The sequence below is a fragment of the Pagrus pagrus genome (assembly GCF_965226575.1).
Source record: "Pagrus pagrus genome assembly, chromosome: 20".
Classification (NCBI taxonomy): Eukaryota; Metazoa; Chordata; class Actinopteri; order Spariformes; family Sparidae; genus Pagrus; species Pagrus pagrus.
Genome location: NC_140207.1, coordinates 16,800,174 through 16,822,527, shown reverse-complemented (window position 1 = coordinate 16,822,527; position 22,354 = coordinate 16,800,174). Strand labels below are relative to the sequence as shown.

The 22,354-nt window shown below is 40.1% G+C and overlaps 1 long non-coding RNA gene across 1 annotated transcript; it reads left to right on the top strand.

Annotated features, from left to right (window-relative positions):
* Positions 1 to 56: 56 nt before the first annotated feature.
* Positions 57 to 15,286, top strand: LOC311249877. The gene is made up of 3 exons (XR_014621227.1): positions 57 to 193; positions 11,921 to 12,025; positions 14,642 to 15,286. It is a non-coding gene; the product is annotated as an uncharacterized lncRNA (long non-coding RNA).
* Positions 15,287 to 22,354: the final 7,068 nt, after the last annotated feature.

Genomic DNA, 22,354 nt, shown 5'->3' with positions numbered 1-22,354 from the left:
ACGCGCTGTAGCAGGTGAACAACGTCATCGGCGATGTACTTGAAGTTAGTGTTAAATGTGTTTAATGAAATTAATCTGCGCCATTAGCACTGGAAGAGGACGGTCGGAAAGTTAATTCATGCCTGTCAGTTGAGGTGAAACGGCACAGTCTGCGTGTCTTACCTCTGTTGAAGAGTTCATCTCGAGTTAGACGGTGAGTTTGCTGCCTCCTGTCACCACAATAGTAGCGCTAACATTTAACACAAGCGAGTTTTGCTAGTTTGTCGTGTTTAGCATCACAGTTCCGTCCTGTGAGAGGTCGTCTCCAGGCAGGTTTCCCCTCCAGTATATGGATGTCATGTATACATAGAGGGCGGTCTACAGAGTAAGAAAGTAACTAATTACATGTACTCAAATACTTGACTATTTTTAACATTAAAGACATAAATATTGTACTTTTTATTCCACTACTTTTTCTTTTGGTACAACTATAGTAGTGTGCACATTAAGATTAGACTTTTTATAGATGCATTTGAATATTGAATCATCAAAATATATTAGCAAATTATTTTTTGAATATACCATCAGAATATACAAACATATGTTTGGAAATTAGAAACTTGTTAACCAGCAACAACATTGAAATACTCTTTACATGTTGATGCACCTGTAACAATGACCATACATATAAAATACAATAATATATCACTGATGGTGGCCATTCTGTTGCGTAATGACCTAGTACCTTTTTGCTGCTAATACTCCTGTACCTTCAGGTTTTTTTTTTTTTTTTAAAGGGTCGACCTACATGGCTTTTTCTGGGCCGAAACCGATTATTAGAAATCAAGGGGACCAATAAGCGATACTTGGAACCAGAATTAATTTGCAATTTCTTAAGCACAATACTTTACTTAACTATGCTATTTTATACTTCCTCTCTACTACATTTATTTGATAAATTCAGTTACTAGTTACTTTGCAGATTCATATTATTTTATTGTTTATAGGCTATTAATTGTGACTTGTCACCAATCAGACAGGGTTGTGGACAGGGCATTGTGTGAGAGGATGCTGCATCATTTTATTTCAGTGAAAATCTGACAGAAAAATCACAGATACTGAAGATCGGAAAAATGCTGAATATCAGGCCAGTAATTTTTTCAGTGAAGAATCTGAGTACTTTTTGCATCTATAGTGAAACCATAGTCAAAGAAATAATGGCCTGTTTAAAAATGAAATGGAAAAAGTGCACAGAAGTGAAACTGAGCAACAAAATAATATTATGATTATTATATTCAGGTATCATGTTAATATTGTGGTCAGGTAGAGCAGCTCTGTCCCTGCAACTTCCTCCGTTCCTCCCTTCATGTCATTCTCCCATTCCATCCAGACTCCCTCTTCTCCCCTCTTTTCCTCTCAGTCTTTCCCATCAGCTCCCTCCTCCTCCTCCTCCTCCTCCACACAGTCATGTCCATATATGCTTTTCTCTCTCTAAATCCTTATTGCATTATTCCCTACTCTCCGGTCTTCTGTTCTGGCTCTGTCTCTTGGCCATCTCATATCCCTGTCTCTCCCTCTTTGGCTTCCCCCAGCATAAGGCATGAAACTCTCTTTTACCCCCCCCCCCCCTTCCTCTTCTAGCCTTCCTTTCTCCCTGCTGTCCAATCTCAAATCCCTCCCTCTGCCTGCCTCCCCCCCTTCTCTCTCTCTCTCTCTCTCTCTCTCTCACTCTCTCTCTCTCTCTCTCTCTCCCCCTGTCCTCTTTCCCCAGCCAGAGGTTAATACACTCCAGGATGGCATTATTTCCTCCCCGGCCCTCTGACAATATAAAAATTCAGAATGGACAGCTCAATCCCTCTTCCATCTCAGATTTGATTGTAATGGTATTGCCTCCTGTCCCTGGGAGGCCCCTGCCGCCTCGCCAACCCGGCCTTTATGACACTAAATGGCCAGGCTACAATTTTTCCATCTATTCAAAAAATTCTGTTAATAACTCATTTGGAATGAGACGTCTGCACTCCCTGGGCCGTCTGCGGCCAGGTCTCTCACCCCTCAGCTCACAGGGGTCACAATATACAGAACAAGATGCAGGGCTGAATCGCAAATGTAAAAGGTTAATTAATCTCTCTGAATTTACAATCCCATTCCCCCCCCATTCCCCTTGCACTCCAATTGACAGTCCCAAAGAGACAAAAATGTCATATTTACAACCTCGCATGGAGAAAGTGCTCAGCGAGGCACGGCAGTTGAGCGCAGGCGCACGGCCCGTCCGACCACTTTCCCTTCTCCCCCGTCCAACTTTACAAGTGCGGCCATTCATCACATGTGATGGATTTATGTAATAAAACCCATTTCCTTTTCCCATACGATCCTGTTAAATAATAAAATAATTATTTATTGATTATTCAAAAAGGTACATATGCGCGGGTAATGGCTTTGTACCACACCACTGGACCTGCAATAAATAAAGCAGGCAGAGAGAGGGCTTGAGAGAGACAGAGAGGAATAAAGCAGAGAGAGAGAGAGAGAGGGAGAAATGAAGGGGAATGAAATGACTTTTGAACCAGTGAAATCTGGATCCAATATGGCCTCTTGCAGCGCGGATCAGGAAGGACATTATTCAATCTTCAGGAGGCTCATATGGGAGCGCGACCTATGAATGGTTTTGATATACTATACGGAGCATAGAAATTAAACTAGACAACTGGGTGAGTGTCGTGCACAGAGTTTGTGTCTCAGAGAGTGGAACATTTGTTGTGCTGAAAATAGTCCTCTTTAAACCCAAATTAAGCATCTGTATGAAACTAAAAAGTAAAGGATGATAAGCATTTTATACTGATAAGATTTTGCATGATCAATCAAGGCATTACATTTGATATGTAAACAATGAACACCCAATGAAGCAAATAATGAAAAGATTTTGGCCATTCCCTCTGTCCTCCTCCAGAGTTCAAAGATGAAACATAGAAAACACTAATAATGCTTTTATAATCATTAACAGGCATCTAAAATGTTTCTTTTGGATCTTTTTGCCACAAAAAAAGGACTTCTTGGGGTTTAGTAAACTGTCCAGCTGGGCATTTCTGTTTTTATTTCTTTAATCTCTTTTCCAAAAAGACAGATTATCCACACATATAAACATCCACTCCCTAGTAATGATCCTTCATATTATTTATTCAACATGAGTATCATGAAAAGCCCCCTATCCTCAACAGTGGATCATTTCAAAAGGAGACACTTTAATGTCAGCCAGATATTACATTGAGGGCTTCTTAATAACCCATTTGTGTTTGGTCTTATCCTCGGCTAAAGTGCACTCGCTCTCCGTTGTCTCTTTCCTGGGCTTGTCTCAAGCCTCCTGCATGCTACGGAAAACAGATGCTATCTCGGCTATATTACTTCTCAAAGCACTCATATCCTCTCCCATGTTATTTTCTTTGATCTGCTAGGCTTGCTGCTCTTACATTTTTCTTTCCCCCCTCGTCTCACGCCCTCCCCTCCACCTCCACCTCCACCTCCTCCTCATTTTCCCCCCCTCCATCCTCTATCCTCTCTGCCAGTGACCAGAGAGCAGAGACAGATCGGCCAGGCTGGTTAGTGGTGGCTGTGGATGACTTTAAATTCAGCTCATCTGTTCTCTGTCATCAGAGGGCAAGGGGTGCACGGTGGGTCGGACCTCTTAGATTCCCCATTTAATATGCTTTAACCATCAGAGGAGGGCTTCATATCAGGGCTGAGGGTCAATTTACATTCAGTCAACAGTCCATTAGATTCAAAACAGGAACTCAAGCTGCAGTTGTAATACTAAATGCAGGATAAGGACAGTTTTTTATAACATTTTTTTAACCTTATAAACTGCTATTTCTATTTCTTTTATGGTTATGTTTCCCATGTTTCTGTTTGTTGGTTGGTCGGTTGGTTTGTCAGCAGGATCACACTAAAACTACTAAAAAGATTTCCACCAAACTTGGATTGAGGATGTTCTCAGCGAAGAATAGACCCCATCCAGATTAAGGGGACCGATCCAGAATTTTTACTCAGTGTCTTTTAACATTGTGATATTTTGTGAATTTGTCAGGGAATAATGCAAGGATATAGATGAAAAACTGATCTGTACTTGGTGCCATTCTAGTTAAGTGAAAGTCAACTATATGTGTTTTTTACGAGAGCTGAAATAGCCTAACTTAACTGAAATATGTTAACTTATAGGTATATTAACAATAACCAATTTGGTAATATTGAATAGTCTTCAAGATATTTTTTTAAAACAAAAAAACAAAAACAATTTCAGTGGTACTAGCTCCACAAATGTGAACACTTGCTGGTTCACAAAGTCTTCGATGAGTTTTGTGCTGTCGGTCGGACAAAACAAGCTGTTTGAATATGTCGACTTGGGCTTTTGAAAACTGGAAGGTCCAGGAAGGTCATAGACCAAACAATTAATGTGGTTAATTAAGAAAGCATCCATCAGATTAATCAATAAGAAAATAATTGTTAGTTGCAGACAGTTTTAAGCCTTTTTCTTCAATATCATTTCTGAATAGGAATTATTTTAGTCAAGTATTTTTGAGTTTATAAAAGATATATTTTTTTATGAAAGTCAAACTTTTTTTTTCAGGCATTGCTGCTTTTCATAAATTAGTTTGACAACTTAGAATGGTTGACCCATTAAAGTGTGTCTTATCAGCACCTTAGCTACACACAGGGACAATGTATGCACTCAGTGGCCACTGTACAATCTAAGATATTCAATTCAATACAACATCCCTGCCGTAAATGATACCTTTTAAAAAGATTGTGTTTGTCAGAAATTATATGTTTATTAATGAGATCGTAATTAAAGTTGAGAAGTGTTTCTAATTTCTTTGTCCCTGTTTACACACGAGGGGTGCAGAATGTAAGAAACACCACTCAATGTAGTGCAGTTAAGTTATAGTTATTATAGCAATATAGTTGTGTTTGATTGCATTAGACTGTACCAGTGTATCTCATGAAGTGAGCTCTGAGTGTATGTAATACCTCCATAGATAAACTACAATTAAGGGACTGCACCTTCAATTTCTCGTATGTCAAAAGTTTAAGAAAAGAGGAATGTGTTGTTTGTGTTTTCAACCACTAGGATGCCACGAACCTCCTGACAGCTGCACTGTTAATGCACAAAATCACTGCAGCTCTAGTCATGAATTTTTTTAACTTTTAAATGGAGTCATCTCTTTTGAGTTCTTTCGGCTATATATTTAAAATATACATAAATCATTAAGCGTAGAGATGTTGCCCTATTCATAAGCAAGTAAAGTAAATGAACAAGTCTCTTAATCCAGAAGTCAAACAGCGAAACAAGAAAAGAGCAGTACAAATGCAAACTTACAGTAAACTAAAAGTTAACCTGGCAGTTGCTGATGTTTTTGCTTATTTAATGAGGATGCTTGCACACACACTCACCTCTGTCTGCACACAGGTCACAAGCAGCAACAGCTGAGTGAATAGGTGACACTTGGGGCAGGCACAGGAGACCGTCGACTCTTTGGCTTTCTTATGAGCAGCCAGGAGGGGGAACCATCCCTCTTTGCATGTGTGCTCACAAGAAATGAAAAGAAAAAGTAATTAAGCAAACAATTTACCAGGAATTGTGTGTCTGCTTATCCAATCTACCATACTCGCTGTTGCTCTCATACATATAGACAGGAAACGGGTTGGGGGGGGGGGGTTTGTTTGTTGTCTCCTCAGAGTGACGGTAAATGACACACATGTTTCATTGCCCATTCATTTAACCTGCGCTGTGCTTATGAAGAGAAAGGGATTGAGAAACAAATTACGTAGTGTCATTTAATTAGAAGTTTTGCTGTGAGCAATAATCCTGTTTTTTTTTTTCCTCATAACCTTTAACTACTTAATGGATTTGAGAAGCTATTACCTTTCAAGATTTCTGTTTTTAATTATTTGGAGTATTGTCACAGATATGAAATGTCAATCACACACTAGGATTAATGCTGTGGTTTCTATTGGAATATTATTTCCTTATGGATTGAAGCTGGAGGAGCTCCTGCTGTTGACAGGTTGTGCGAAAACAACCAAATTGTGCAATATGCAAAAATTCTGCTCTGTGGCCTATTTAGCTTCTCACATTCATTTATCCTTATGCACCCATTTACTATTTAACATAGCCTCATCTTAAACCCACAGAGGCAGTTATTTACATAGATATTAACATTATATTTATGATAACGGCACGCCATGGTAAATCTCAGAGTAATATTAGAAATACGCCTATGTGAGTCTTGGATCAGATTATAATAATGACTCAGTTTTAATATGTACAAACTCAATTTATAGTTTCCTTCCTTTGGCGTTTTTACTGTAGGTGTGCTTGTGTATAAATATAACCCATGAAGAGTGTGTGTGTGTGTGTGTGCGCAGCAGAGGACCTAACTCTCACCCTGATCACGTTTAGGCAACACTGTGAAAGTGGCAGACAGAGTTTGTTTAGTTTCCCCTGGAGGACATCGCAGTTCTCTGCCAACAGACCAACCCACGTGCTGTGACATCAGGCCCGGCTGTGTGTACATGAATATCGCCTTAAATACGTGCTCCATGTGAGGTACGCTTGATTTATTTTGCCAGACGTTCACAGGACCATGAGGGCATGTGTGCTGATCTTAAATCAGCGCTCCTCTCATGAGCTTGCATGGGCAAAATCATATATTTTGAATACTTAACTGGATCAAAACATATGTTAGGAGCACCTGATATAGCTTGTCTGGAAGTTTTACTCGAGGATCCGCGAATGTCTAGGAGGATAAATGAAGCGCACCTCGAGCGGTTCAAATATTCAAAACCTTATTCAAATAGATGTTTTCACCCAGGTTTGACACGGCTCTTAGGCTGCCGTGTTGGCTCCTCAGACCCCCCATGGCACGGGGCATGTAATCATCCTGAAAGTCTCTTTGGGTGTCTGCACTCTCATAAAGCAGGAAAATGGATCGTGTGGCCCAGGAAGGGAAAATGAAAGAAAAGGAGAATGAAATTACAGACCTGGCTGACTGCACAAATCATGCATATCATGTTTTATGGCTTGCCAGAAGAATTCAACACCTGTGGATCACCGTAGCTATAATTGTACATGAACGCACCGGGATGGGGGGTGGGGTGGGAGGAGAGCTGCGGTTTGTGTGTCACTGAATATGTGAGTGAGAGTGTGTGTGCCTTGGTAGGTGTCTGTGCAAAGTATGTTTTTCTTGGCATGGCCGGGTTTTAGAGACAGAGGGAGGATGATAAAAGAAAGTTACGGGAACGCCTGTTGTTCACTTCTTCAGTACATCCTGGGTGAGCCGCCCACAGCCCACAGGGCTTGCTCACAGAGCCTTCATTTACCATTGTAATTACCCTGTTTATTTACCCTACCTGCTTTTGGTGGTAAAAACGGGGGCCAATTCATCAGATCAGGACAATTTGGCCTTGCTTTGGTCTTTGCCATTTACTTTAATTAAATGAGGCAATCAGTGAATCATAAATCACGAAGCGTGTGACCACTGGCTCTGTTTGAACCTGGTCTGGTTTAAAGCTAACACACCTTAACTTACAATAGACACACAGGAGCTGCTGTAGCTCATGAGCCTGAGAATTCACCTTTCAACCAGATGCATGTAGAGCTGCAATGACCTAATTAAATTAATCGCCAACTATTTTGATAATTGATTCATTTTTTTTTTTAAAGCAATCTTTTATTCCACCTCGTCAAATATGAATATTTTGTTTTTTCTACTTAATTAATCGATCAAATAATCAATGGATTAATCAACACTAGGATGCACAATTAATCACATTTTTTATGGCTCAGTATCCATAAAGTTAAACTGTGTGACAAAACAGCATTATAAGGAAGTACTGTAGTGCTGCAGAGACACCCTGGCCTCCAAATGTTATTCTCCAGATGTAAAAGGACATGTTTGTTTGCTGCAGACCCCAACAAATATTACATCATCATCATCTTTGAATATTTTATTTTAAGAAAAATGAAAATCGGGATGCAAAAATGATTATTTACGTTAATCTGAAATCATATCACAATGGCAATATCTGTCAAAAATGAATGACAATAGGATCGATCCCGCAGCCTTAATCAGCACTGAAAATAATTGTTAGCTGCAGCCGTAGATGCATGCTGACGTGTCTTCTCCATATTCATGCAGAAAATATATAATCATATAAATCCTGTATATGTCTTATTTAACTTATTTATAAGTTTTCAACACTTTACAAGTACAGATGTACAGATGGATGTGTGAACGAAGGCTAAAACCTAAATAAGATCACAACACGGCAGATTGAAGCGTCTTCCCTCGTCTCCTCCCCTCCCACTCCCTCCCCTCTGCCGTGGATGCTGATGCTTGAGTCAAATTGATTACACCACTCCATCTGCATCATGACCGGCCTCCTCCTGTGTTTTGCCGCCTCTGCCTACAGCACAGAGTTAGTGTACAATTACATATAGTTTAATATATCTGCCTGAGCACCTTTAAATAAGCATCACAAGTCCACAAGGTGATTTGTCTTCCAGCCCCATTACTCCATTGTACATCTTGATAGCCAGGGATCGCTCCTAGCTATGTTTAAGCATTAAATAGTGTATTATTATTTCACATAAATCAAGCTGAGATGTGAGGGGGGTATTCATAAATTTTGCATTTCTCACAGACAGTATTTTAAAGCCTCTCTCTCTCTCTCTCCCCCTCCGCTGCCGCTGCTCTGAATTTTGAGACTAAAGCAATTCTGCTGCCTGCACTTGATAGTACATTAAAGATAGGCATATCAGGGAGGTATATTCAAAACAACATGTAATGCAGTTTAGATTAAGTTTGAGTTGCTCGAACACATTCATCACAGCACTGTTTCCATAATAAGTACCCTTGCCTTCCTCGGTGATGCATCCACACACATGCGCCATTACCGTCGGAGAACACTGTATTGTTATTGTCATGAATAATGGGGGAAAATACTAATAAAAGCCCATTTATCATAATATTTTTCCAGTTAAGCGTGGCTACTGAATCTCTTATCTGTTACTCGACAATGAAAGGGTAAAATTAAATTTAAAGGTGAATGTTTGCCGTCAGCCTTTTGCTTCAACACAAGTGCCCCTGAACCCCCCACCCTCCCCCCCAACACCAACTCGGATATTAGTCCTGTGTTTGTGCAAAACGTCTACTGAGGAAATGACTTCACTCAGGAAACTGGTTGTCAGCTTTACACACGGGCAGGAGAGCTGCCAGTGTTTTAGTCAGGCCGACAACACGTTCTTTTCTCAGCTCGCTCTCCAGTTGAGTGTAAAGCTACAAAAAGTGACAAAGGAGGAAATTGGACTCGCCGTTGTTTTGGTTACTCCAAGGACACCTCGCACATTCGATTCTATATCCTGTCTCTGGCCCGGCTTTCTGATTGGCACTGAAGTACAGGGTATAGGGTGTGAGGTGAAACCTAATAGAAGTCTGAGGTACTCTTTCATTAAGCACCTGGAGGTTCTGTGTGCCAGCCTGGTCCAGGATCAGCACTTTGCATACCAGGAAAAGCTGCGTTCGAGTTTATGTTCTCTCTAGAAATGACGCCCGAATTCAGTCAAATGACAGCCATTTGTTGAGAGTGTGCTTCTCATTTTCACTCGACCTGACACGTGTAATAATGTAAAAGGATACAGGAGACTTTATGAGCGCAAATAAAAAGGATGGTCCAGAAGTTAAGCCAGTCATCTTCTAAAATATGTCCAGAATATTACCTCAACCCTCCTTGATGATGATACTGAGCATAAATCAGCCGGCACCAAATTGTTTAAATAATGCAAAAGTCTCATAAGTTTGACTTTTGTGATTTCATGCTCGCATTGCAACCGTACACCACAATTAAACCTAATTTTCACTTTTAAAACATGCTTATCATTTCCTGCACATAATAATTATATGACCCACTGGCCTGGGGGCTTCGGCGTTGCAGCAAAGTCAGTAAAAAATCTTGTAAAAGTCATTGCAAATTGGAAATTGACTAGATGCCAGGACAGTAAGTTTAGTATTGGTGGGGGGGAGCGAGGAAAGAAAAAAATGTCTTTGAACTAGTTTTTGCTTGCAGAAAATATCGCTTCTGGGTTGATATTCTTTCTGAAGTGTTTCATGGCATTGAGAATTAAGAAATAAAGCGCAGCGCCAAATGATTCAGTGAAAAGATGGCACACACCCACAGGTATTCTGTTCACATGACATCACCCTGCGTAAAATTGACAACTTCATGTTTTTTTAACCTGTTTTTTTTTTTTAAAACTAGGTGGGTTCTTTTTCTTTGAGAGAGTTATTGATGCGAGGAAGCAGCATCAATAAATGAAAGTTATGGAGGATATCAATCAAAAAATTCTGTGAAGCAACATCAGTAAAAAAAAATGTCCCATACTTAATTTATGTGATGATAAAATGCTTTAATTAATCGCGCGGTGTTTTCGTGACTCAGGCGTATCTTTGTTGTAAGAGCCACATCAAGGTTCATGTGAACGAGATCTCTATCTGTCTACCTCTCCCTTCATTTCTGTAGAAGAATGTGCGATCTGACCTTGACATGTGCAGGCTGGCTGCATGCTTCCCTCTCAGTGCACCCTTACCTCAGCTCGTGAACTGGAAACTTTACTCCTGTCATCCCTCTCTCTCATGATCACTCTGCTTCCTTATGGCCTACACACACACACAGAGCACACACACTGGCAACAAATACCTGGGAGGATAAATGCTCAGTTAAATTGAATAAACATAATCCAGACATGCTCCATTCCTGCCTGTCTGTCATGGGGAACTTACACAGGGATGCCTGATTTCATCAGTTGAAGACACAAAATGATGCAAAATGATACAAATGCAAAAAGAGTAGATGTGAGCTGGAAGGCCAGTGTTGGATAAAGGATTATTCACAGCTCTTGTGATAAACAGAATTTTAATCAAACATCAGATAATCAGAGATTTTACTGAACCGGTTTCACCGCTTCCTTTGTTATCTTTTGATGACAGATACCAATATGTATTGCATACATGCACACAAGTGTTTCTTCTATTCATTTTCACTCATCCCTGTTCTCTCTGAGGAAGTTGGATATTAATTTTATGCACTTTTTACCCAGTCGCAGGTCAGGAATGCTCTGAAAACATCACCTGGCTTTGTTTTTGGCAGCACAATAGCATGCAAAAGTGTTACATGAATGTCTGGAAATTGCAGAATCACAAAAGTAAAGAATAAACCCTGCCCACCTCTCTGTGCACGCCGCGCTGCAATGTCCTCTCAAGTTAAAACAAAGCATCTGCCTGTCTATCATCTAACCATAGGCGCTCTGGGTGGGGCAGGATTCCAGTCTTTTGAAGTGAACTTGTCATGGGAAATCTGCATCACTGCAGCTCAGTGCAATCACAGGCTCAAGATTAATTGTTTGCGGTGCACCACTTCAAACAGGTTTTAGACACTGTGCTACGGGATGAACTTTTGTAACGCCTGTCGTCACCTATACACACACCTGCACAGGCACACACACACACACACACACACTCAGGAAAAGTGGTAAATACTATATGTTCACATTCCTGTGTGGCTGTAAAAACACACATGCTCGCACACATACATCTTCAAATACAAAAACATTGTGTATTTACTTTAAAAATAACATACTTTTGCAGATGCAGTTATACACTTACATATTTACAAATGTATAAAATGATACTTTAATGTGTATTGACAAGTAACACCCCCTCCAACCTCCAAATACACGCACACACACAAGCATGCACGATTCCAAACAGACTGCAGTAACACAACATTAAGCGGTTTTCTCTTCTCTGTTATCTCCAGCTTCCTTTTTGCCCTTTGGTTAAACATTCTCTTGGCATGCATGATCTCATTTAACTTTGATTTCCTCTTTTTCCAGGACGGCATCCTCGGTGGTTCCAATTTCCAGCCCATTCCCCAATTTTCAACCCCAATGACAGACAACACACGCTTGAACGGCTGTTTCAGCTAAAGAAGGGAATTGGTAAGTGATGATTTTAAATGCTGTTTAAGATAAAAAAAAAAAAAGAAGAGTTTCGAGCAGATAAGGATTTGCCCGGGCGGTGAGCAGGAAGCTTGGAGATACTGTCTGAATGCGCTGTTGCAGTCGCTGCATACCACAGATGTTGGATTCACGTTATTGAGCTTTAGGAAACATTGCTGTAGACTTCTGTTAGTTTGACAGAAATCATGTTTTTTATCTCAATGGAAGTAAAGTTAAATTAAGACAATTGTTTTCTTCAGCCTGTGATAATGTTGTATGATGGTATTTAAGACAAAAAACTGTTAAAAACATTTAATATTATTTTTTTTCTGAGAGTAAAATTACAGAATTTTATAAAAAGGCAGGTACTTTAAATATGATATAAAAATGTTCATAAAGCACTGTAAGATATTTTTAAAAATGACTTTGACTTTAATGCAAATAAAATTGACATGATATGATCTGATGTCCCTGGTTTGTGAACTTTGTTAATTATAATTTTTGTTTATAATAAAGTTTTTAAAGAAATCCCAGAAGAAAGTTGTGTCTGAACCACCCTGACTGAAACACATCAGTCATGGGACGTCAGAATAGTTTTGTTTTGTTTGTAAACAAATGCAGAAATTACTTCACTTCAAGTTGTGTTGCAACATTTGCTTTGTAAATTTTGCCTATATAATTCAGAACGCCACACATTACCCCAGTTTTATTTCTCTTTTTCAGTCAGTGCATCTAAATAAAAATTGTAACTATTCCCCAGTGAAATTAATAAATAATAAAAAAAAAGTTTCGGTCACACCATAAATACAGAAAATTAAAAAATCCAAAATTTAAGCGTCACTATATTTAATCTTCTGTGTGTTGATGACACCCGACACAATCACAATATTGACTTAATTTGTTCCTGATTAACCTCTCGAGTGTGGAGAATGTGTCCAGCATGAAGGACTTTTTTGTTGATTGAAAAGAGCAGCTCATTGTCGAGCTTTAAGTGCTTTGTGTAATCCCCTATAACCAATCCCATGAAGCCAAAGGATTCTGAAAATCTGTTTTCAGCACATTTTGAGTAGGAGCGAACCTGGGAATTCTCTCTCTGTCTCTCTCCCCAACTCTGTCATGAAACAGAGCACCCCATTTCCATATCAATCGGATTAGTTCCAAGACCAGGGAAGTAGGAGTAATGTAAGTAACCGTACAAATTTAAATATAGGACATCAAAAACATTGTTAGGCATTCATTTATTTTTGAAGCAGCCCTGGCTCTCTGTGTCTTTCTGTGAAGACGAGATGAAAATGCATCTCTTCGATTTTTAGTTTTCATTTTATTTTGAAAGGTGCTTAACACTGCAGTATTTTAAACATTTCATGTGCGCCGCGGCGTCCCGCTGTTCTTGTGTGCTTAACCCTTCCCTGTGAAATGAATATGTCGCATCAAGCGATGCACTTGTTCAGAATGCAACATCAAAACAATTTCAGGTGGGCAGCGTTCACACAGGATGATTGTTTTTGAACATTCGTGTGTAAAATGGTCGACTCCTGGCTCCTGCGGTGTTGACGCCAGCCGGTGCTGCGCAGTCATGCTTTAACATACAATTCGTAATGTATTGGCACATACGTAGTTTCAAATTGACTTGCTTTTGGAATTTGGTGTATAGTAAAAAAAATTGCAATGGCCGACTATCACCAAAAATACAGGTCTCCTTCATTGTTTACACTTACATATAAATAAATAAATTATATTCAGGCTTTAAATGACTGCAGATACAGAGGTAATGGTGGAAAATTTTGATCACACATTTACCTTTTAAGACTTAAAACAGAATGTGAAACTTCAACTGTATTGTATATGTAATAATGAGTTTTAGGAATTCTTTTTAAATAAACCCAAATCTAAAAGCCTTGGAAGCAGTCAGACTGACTTGGCATTTTGAAAACACAATGATAGTATCATATCAAATATTGTGTACCTTACATTTGAAGCATGTGGTGGAAAAACTTAGTTGAATATGTCACACATTTTGTGAAATTACCTTTTTCGGAAAAAAATCAGCAATTAGTGTTAAAAATGGGGGGAATATTTGTGAAGAAAGTTTATTTCTTCTTCTTCATTCATCTATTTTACATAGACCGTGGAATCCATCCATTTATGTGTGTGTTGATGTGTGTGTGTGTGTGTGTGTGTGTGTGTGTGTGTGTGTGTGTGTGTGTGTGTGTGTGTGTGAGTGAGTGACTGAGAGATTATTCAGCAGTCTGTGACTTTGCTGACTGATCTGACCAGCCGGTAGCTCCCTGCCCGGATGCACAGATGGATAAATGGATGTCTGCCTGTGCTTCCTCAGCCCTTTATGACTTAGCCTGTCTCTGTGTAATTGAAAAACTAGCTCGGCTGTGTTGTCCTGGGATTTTTTTCCCCTTTTCTATAATGTAGCTTCAAAACAGGAAAACCAATAGTGGGAATAGACCCCCGAATGTAATTAATTTTGTGGGGGCGGGGGGTGAAGGGGGGAGGTGGGGGGAGGTACTATTATTGCAGGAGGAAGAATTCTAATCAGTTGCAGATTCCTTCCTGTTTGGTTAGCGTGACCGTGGCCAATTACAAGTGAACTCTGTGTTACAGTTTCACTTCCTGTGCTACCCAAAGAATGGACTGAGGCCGGTGGTGCAGAGCACTGACGGAGGAGGAGAGGAGAGAGGGAGAGAAGCGGTGGAGAGAGACAAAACGAGACACGTGAAGATGAGACTGCAGGAAAGTAAACAGAGTGGAGGAAGGGGAAGAAAAAGCAGAAAAAGGAGGGGGGAGGTGAAATCTCCGGCCAGATCTAAGGTGCACAGACATGAAGGCACATACGTCCTTTATCCAACTAATATAGAACATGACATGTGGTTTACGAAGGAAATGAAAGGATTTTGGCCCTGACTTCTCTTGCTGCTCGAGCCATTCTCAGGTAAAGCCTGAAACTGCATTGCAACCGACCAAACTTGAGTCACAAATGCAATAACGCATAACTCAATCATTGCAGCGATGTTATCGAAAGACACAATTTGGCATTGCTGTTTTCCCCCTAAATCGAATTAAACCACCGGACTAAACAACTGAATGACAATTGCTAAGACATACCTGAATTTGAATAAAGTGTCCTTTTTTTTCCCAGCGCGTAGAAGTAACTCAATATGCCATGGTACTTCCTAGGAAATTCTCCACGCTTATTAAGCCAGATACTGATTTTGCTAAAGGCTCTCCCAGCCAGTAGTTTACACCATATTACAGCAACAGGCTCACAACGTCAATCATGCTCTTTTTCTTGGAATCCTTTCTTATTTCTTCGTCAGAAAGAATCAGCAAATACATGAGATGTGATAAGACAAACTCCCCACTGCCACAGAGATTTCCATTGACAATCAATTACAAACCTGACCTGCCAAAATGGTTCCCTTTGGCTTGATCCTCAATTCTCTCTTCTCTCAACCTTTTTTTTTTTTTTTTTAACACTTCTCCAGAGGGGTCTATTCCCATAGTTTCCCACTCTAATAGTTTTTTGGCATATTACTCTCCTCAATCAACCCCAGAGGTCTCCCATAATTCACTTTTGATATCATTGTTTAGTCGTAGAATTAGAGGAGGAGTGCACACTGGGATCAGGCAGTCAGGATTGGCAGTGGGACATTAATTCATTCATTCTAGTGTGATGTGATTCATTGCGTCACCATGTTTTGGATCGGGGGGAGTTTGCAGTTGCAGTACTGAGATATTATTTTATTAATTGAAATTGTAGTGATTGCATGAAATATTTCGCTGCCAGTACATAAAGATGTAATTATTAGATTATATTGGGCCTAAGCGGTTTTAATGTTGCAGTATTCTGAGACTATAACATATTCGCGATACCGATCACAATATCTTTGCTCAAATTCCTTGATATCAATATTTTGACAATATTGGATAAGATTACGGTTTGTATTTTCCAAAATATTAACACAGTAACAATTTTGATAAATAATCATCAGTAATGTGGATATAGTGACTAAGTGGGGCAAGGCAGTGTTGTAAAAAGTATCCAAAATTCATGTTTGAGTGTATGTAAGTAAAGATATTATGTTAAAATACTACTGTGGTAAAAGTTAAACTTTAAACTTTAAACTTTATTTATTTATATAGCACTTTTCATACATTTAAATGCAACACAAGGTGCTGTACAAGTTAAAAGACCCGACCCATACCAATAGTACTTGAGTAAAAGTGAAGTACCTGATATTAAATGCGCTTAAATATCAAAAGTACAAGTAAAACTAAATTATACATGTTTACATGTATGTATACTGGATATTGTATGCTATAGGTCAGGCTGATTATCTGATCCAATAATTATTTTTCTGATTGTCAGAATCAGGGTATTTTTTTTATCCAATCATCAATAAATAAAATTGAAAGAATTAAAAAGAATTAAAAGAATGTGCTACTTTGGCTCTGATGCAACATGTAGTCTGCAAAGTAACTCGTAACTAAAGTTACCAAATAAATGACATGGAGTAAAAAGTACAATAAGTACCTCCAAAATGTAGTCGAGTAGAACTGTAAAGCAGCAGAAAATGGAAATACTGTAAAAACAAAGTGAATGTACCTCAAAATTGGTACAGTAGTACAGTACTTGAGTAAATATACTTAGAACCTTTCTTAAAACCAGAAAAAGACATACCTCATGTCATACCTCAATAAATAGATGTAATACAGTCTCATATCATGATATTGATATCATATGTTTATGGTGCCCAGCTGTAACTTATTTTCTGGTTGTATTCAGCGTTGTTTTTGAATTTTAGTTAAACAATACGCGCTCTTTTATTTCACTGTTGACAGATGAAATGAATACTTGCAGTGATGAAAACATAAAAATACTGGAAGTGATGAGAACAAATTCCTCTTTTCTAGAAAAATTCAGGAAATCTGTTTTCTATCACCAAACAGATGACATGACATTTATTACCATTTTCCTGCACTGTAGCAAACATCTCAAGGGGGACCAGTACTGCAGCAGTTACAAGTGGAATAAACTGCTTAGAAGATGTTCGAGGGATGATGCACATAACTGGCAATATGAATGCGAATTCCCCGGGAAGCCTATTTTGCACACACACACGGTGAACAACATGAGCAATGGGCAACGTGCCACTCTATTCACTGTGAACTGGAGGGTCCAAGTCGCTAAACTAATCCCGGTACCACAGGATCCCACTTCCAGCCCCGTCTTCTGCTGCAGCTGCCTGGAATCATTTCACAAACACAAGGTATTCCTGGAAGAATTGATTCTGTTAGATAGTGCATTGATCACACACATCGCCTGCAGACAGAAGATGGCTTTACAAGCAATAAGACGGGAGACAATTATATTATTTTAGTCAAATAAGACAGAGTACAAGCAGCGGGTGCCAATAGCCGAGGCGGGGGGAGGAGGGGGAGGGTGTACATGCGGCCCCCTCTGTGGCTGCCTCGGTGTGTTTGTGCTCCATCCTCAAGTGGCACGGTAATCCACTAAACTTTCCTCCACCCGGCTTCTCTCAATGCAATCAGGATGCGAAGGCTCACCAGTGATTGCGTTCATTTGTAAAAGCATCCAAGCCAAAATTGAACCCCAAGGCTGATAAACTATAAAGATGCTGATCAGATCGCGGCTAAGGAGTCCGCACTCGAGGGCACAAGGTGTCACGGCTGGAGCCAAAAGAGCAATGACTCTGTATACCTCACTCGGAGCCAGGCGGCTGCCCCGGAATACAAACAAGAGGAGAGGAAAACACATAAAAACGACAACAAACCGTTGGATTTTTCATCCCGCAGCATCTTTCTGAGGAGGAAGGTGTTATCTGTTCAGCAGATTAGCAGTTTTTCAGATGTCCCCCTTTTTTTTTTTTTTTATCGGCTGGATTGGTAAATCGGCGGCATTTATTGTTCGAGCTTTAGCAAATCTGTTGCATCTTATTGATGAGCTCCGAGTGAATTTCATAATGCATCTCAAGAAAAGTACAAGCCCAAAAGATATACCGTTCAGGGAAGTCATATGTTTTCAACCTCGCAACAGAATATTTTACCCGATTTATCAGAATGAAAACAATACGTAACTGTGCAGTGCTCCTCAGGCCCGATCCATTCTGTTTTTATTGCAGGCTGCCTGTTGTCACTGCACTTTAAGAGTTACCGCAACTTTTTGTCTGCTTTACAGTTATTTCTCACAGCTATTGCGTTGTCTTGCGCTAAATGAACAGTGTCATTACTTTAAACACACAGATCCGTCTCGGCTGAAGCACAAAGATTGAGGACAGACAGAGAGAAAGAAAGAAAGAAAGAAAGAAAGAGGGAGGATCTGAGGATGTTTTTTCCCTCTCCATCCTCGTGGCCCCAGCGCGTTAAATGTCAAAGAGCAGTCAGCGGGAGAGACTGATTCCAGGAGGCGATGTGAATGGGACGATTGAAGACCCGCTTTGATTGACAGCTCTTCCTCTCTTGCTCTGCCCCGAGGGTGATTGACAATGTGGTTCATCTCACATTTTGTGACTGAGCTAATCCAGTAAATTCCTACCAGACGCAGCACAACTCAGCAGAGACCTGCCGCTCCTTTCCCAGGTGGAGTTTTTATTTTATCTCCTCTTCCCCAAAATAAATATGTTTTTCCATCTGTGGCACTGAAAACAAACCGGGAATGGGGGGGGGGACTATAATTAAGTGTAAGTACATAATTAAGTGAGTTTAGAAAAGTGCTAGTTTTCGATGAATTAAAATGTAGACTAATTACATGTGGGAATTAGCCTGCTGTTGTGCTAGTGATTAATATTGTCATAGGTTACTGTCTCAATATGCTGCCAGTTGGAAATGGGATCACCTTACTGGAACGATTGATCTCTTGCCAAGTTCAATAATTAATTGACTCAACAATCACTGACACACAACTATCTCGCACGTCGTCCCGTATGCCCACAAGGTGCGCCGCTCGTCCTCTCGACCTTGCACCTGCATTTTCATGTGTGTAGGTTTCCCGGGAAGCGCTTCCGCTGAGCTGCAGCTGGCTTTTCAAAGAGGAGCGAAGACAGAAGAACACAAAAAAATACAAGAAAAATAAGAGACTGAATTGACTCACAAGAGCTTCTCCTGTTTTTCGGGCTTGCGAACGTGATCGCAGACAGGGTTACCGCGACCCACATTAACGCAGCTGCCCAATAAGACGTGCGATGTGAGAAATATTTGACGCGTCCATTAATCATCATTCCTAAATGATCACTCTGTGAGGGTATGCATTTAAGCATGATTAATTGCAGAGTGAGCCTAATCAAGCAATGAATTACCTGCCTAACCTTTTGCAGGAGGTTGGTGTTAACCTCAAGTCAAAGCAGTAGAGCCCAGAGTGGTTAACTGTGTCAGGGAAAATTAAGAGGAAACAATAATGAGAATCGGTTAAAGACCCTGTTTTAAAAGAAAAGAAGCCCACTAATGTAATTAGGTGGCCCTAGACCTCAAACTAAGTAAAAACTACTAAAAAGAGATACATATTTAGAGGTTTTCCTCTAATGGAAGAGGTCAGATGTTGTGAATAATACATTACATGCACCCTACTGCTCTTACAAACCTCAATATTTGTGGATGTTTCAAGATACAACATGTTTTGAATATATGAACCACAATCCTGGCTCCGCTTCCTGAAAGCACATACTGCTTTCATAACTTATGTGTCGAGAGAACTCTGTGATTTATGAAACCAGCAAGATAAACTCTCAAATACGCTGCAGATACGCTAAAGAAGAAGAAATGCTTTGTTGCTGCAATGTTGATATTTTCATATTTTCTCTCTTGAACGATTAAGCTCAACGGTGTCATTAATAATTGTCTGAGCGCAGTTGGCTCCTGTGTTTCTGTCTGAGAAGACAATACCTCCAGTGTGTGCAGATGCAGATCAGGTGTTCGGCTTAAAAGGGCGATGAAAGCCTCGCCAACCAGTTGTGACAATGGCAAAGTGAGATAATAGCCCCGGCGAGATGATTCCAGGATGACTTGCACAAGCAGCAGGCTCGTACGGGGGCATTGCACACTCTGAATGGTATGCTTTTGAAGTCCTGGAAAACAAAGGGTGTGGTGGTCTGACAGTCTGGTCCACCTCATGTGTTGCATTATTGGGCCACTGTTTATACTCAGGATAATGTACTTCCTTATATCACACGGACACTTTATATTCATGACATTCAAACACTAAAAAAATGTGACCGGATCCTTGAAAAGAGAATAAATATTGCATTAAAACATCCCCCCATCAGTTGACTCCTGCCTGCTTCACAGTCAATACTCATTAGAGGCAAATATTTTGTTCACACACACAAATGAGCCCTCATAATTGCACGATTTTATGCACAATTCAAATTCAAATCATTCCTTCTTGACACAGCCAATACATCTGTCACGCGGCTCCTCGTTCCTTCTTTTTTTTTTTTTTTGTTGAATAATTAAAAAAAGAAATAGAGAAACATACTAATGAGAGAACCTTACTTGAGGGCTTTGCCGCTCCACTGACTATCATATTAATGTATTCCTGTGTGGATTAAACGCATCATCAAACACCTAAGTTCCCTCCATATTTTCCTCTGAAGACGAGGGCTGGACACCGGTGTCTACCTTGCCCTCTGCAAAAATGAAGGGCATTCTTCATTATTACACCTCTTGTGATTACTTGTTAATAGCCATGTACTAAAGGTCCCCCCCTCTAAATTGACAAAAACACCGGGAATTTAGCTCTTTATGAGAATGACATTGTTTCGGTCAATGATTAAGTCATTAAGATATGTTAAGGTGAATTTAAAGTGATATGTAGATTAACTGCACCTTGCTTGCTTTGTCTTCTCTGGTTTTTTTTAGGTCTGTAAATGTTTAATATTTGTATCAATTCTCATCTTTTTTTCACCTTATTAAAAAGACATACTGTCTACAGCGCTTGTAGGTAGATATTCTTGTGATCACCAGCCGTCAACAGTAGGATTTCTCCTTCTCATTCTCATCCTTTCTCTCCTTTTACAGCCCGAAGCTCCGGTGACTGCCAGTGTAATCTGTGCCTGACCTTTCCCCACCTCCTTAAACCTTTCTCTGTTCCTCCCCTCCTTCCATCCACCCATTCATTCCCCCGTCTTCCCCTTCTACTCGCCACAGATTGACAGTCATCACAGCTCCTTTTCTCTCCGCGGCTGACAGCTTGAACCGGCTCATTAAGGCAAATTGGGAACGGGAGACTAAACTGAGCATGCAGAGTTATTTTAGAGGCCGCTTTGTGACAGAGCAAACATGCCAGCTCATGCTCCATATAATGGCTTGTCCGGGGTTGAAGAAATATGTTAGATTTAATTATCATAATAGACCATTAGTGCGACTAAATGGGCGAGGTCTGGCAGAGTGTGCCAGAAGAGTTTAGAGATAAGTAAAGTTGATTGTTTTTAACAAAAAAAAAAAATGCAGAATATGCAACAAGAGGAAAATCAGGATTTAAAAATTCTCACACAGGCGCCAAAACAAAGGGACTGAAAGTACAAAGCAACAAAGCATGCAGTTAAGGTGGGACTGAAATGTTAGTTTGAATATTTTGAATAGATTTGCCCATAGCTGTTAGAGAGCAAAGCAGGCAATGTGTGATTGATCACGTCCCACAGGGGTGACAGCCAGCATGCCATTTATACACAACAAACGGTGTTGGCTACACTAAACTAAGCTCACACAACCTATGCAGATAGCACAGTCTTTCATTTTAACATGTGCATGCTAAACCTGGCTGATAAACGATTTGCCTAGCAGCACTTCCGTCCATATTTTATCACGGCAGACAATGCTCGGTGGCGTTGCCAGACTTGGTGTATATCCAGTATTTAGGCAAAAAAGCTTCTCCTCAACCCCTCAACAGCTTGGCTCCCATAATTAACTTCCACAGGACTGATGGGAGCCTTAGTCAGAGGCAACAGGAATAGAATACAATAGATGAGAAGAGAATAGGTGCAAAAAATGGTTGAAGAAGACACGTTAAAAACCAAAAAGAACAGAGACTAACAGCAGACAAAGATTATATTTGACAGACAGAGGTCTTGGGTCAGTCATGCTTGAAGCTGATTCCATGTTGCGCAGATAACCTCCGTCATACAGCGAGCTCCTGTTGAGGGCAGAAATGGCTGAAAGGATTAATGAATGTTTATACTTAAAGCTGTGCAGTTGCTAAACACGCTGAAAAACCTTTAAGCCGTGGCACGCCGGCAACATTTTAAGCCAGTCTTCTGAATGTGGCAATTTTTGCCAACAAATACGAGCGGGGTAGAATGTTAA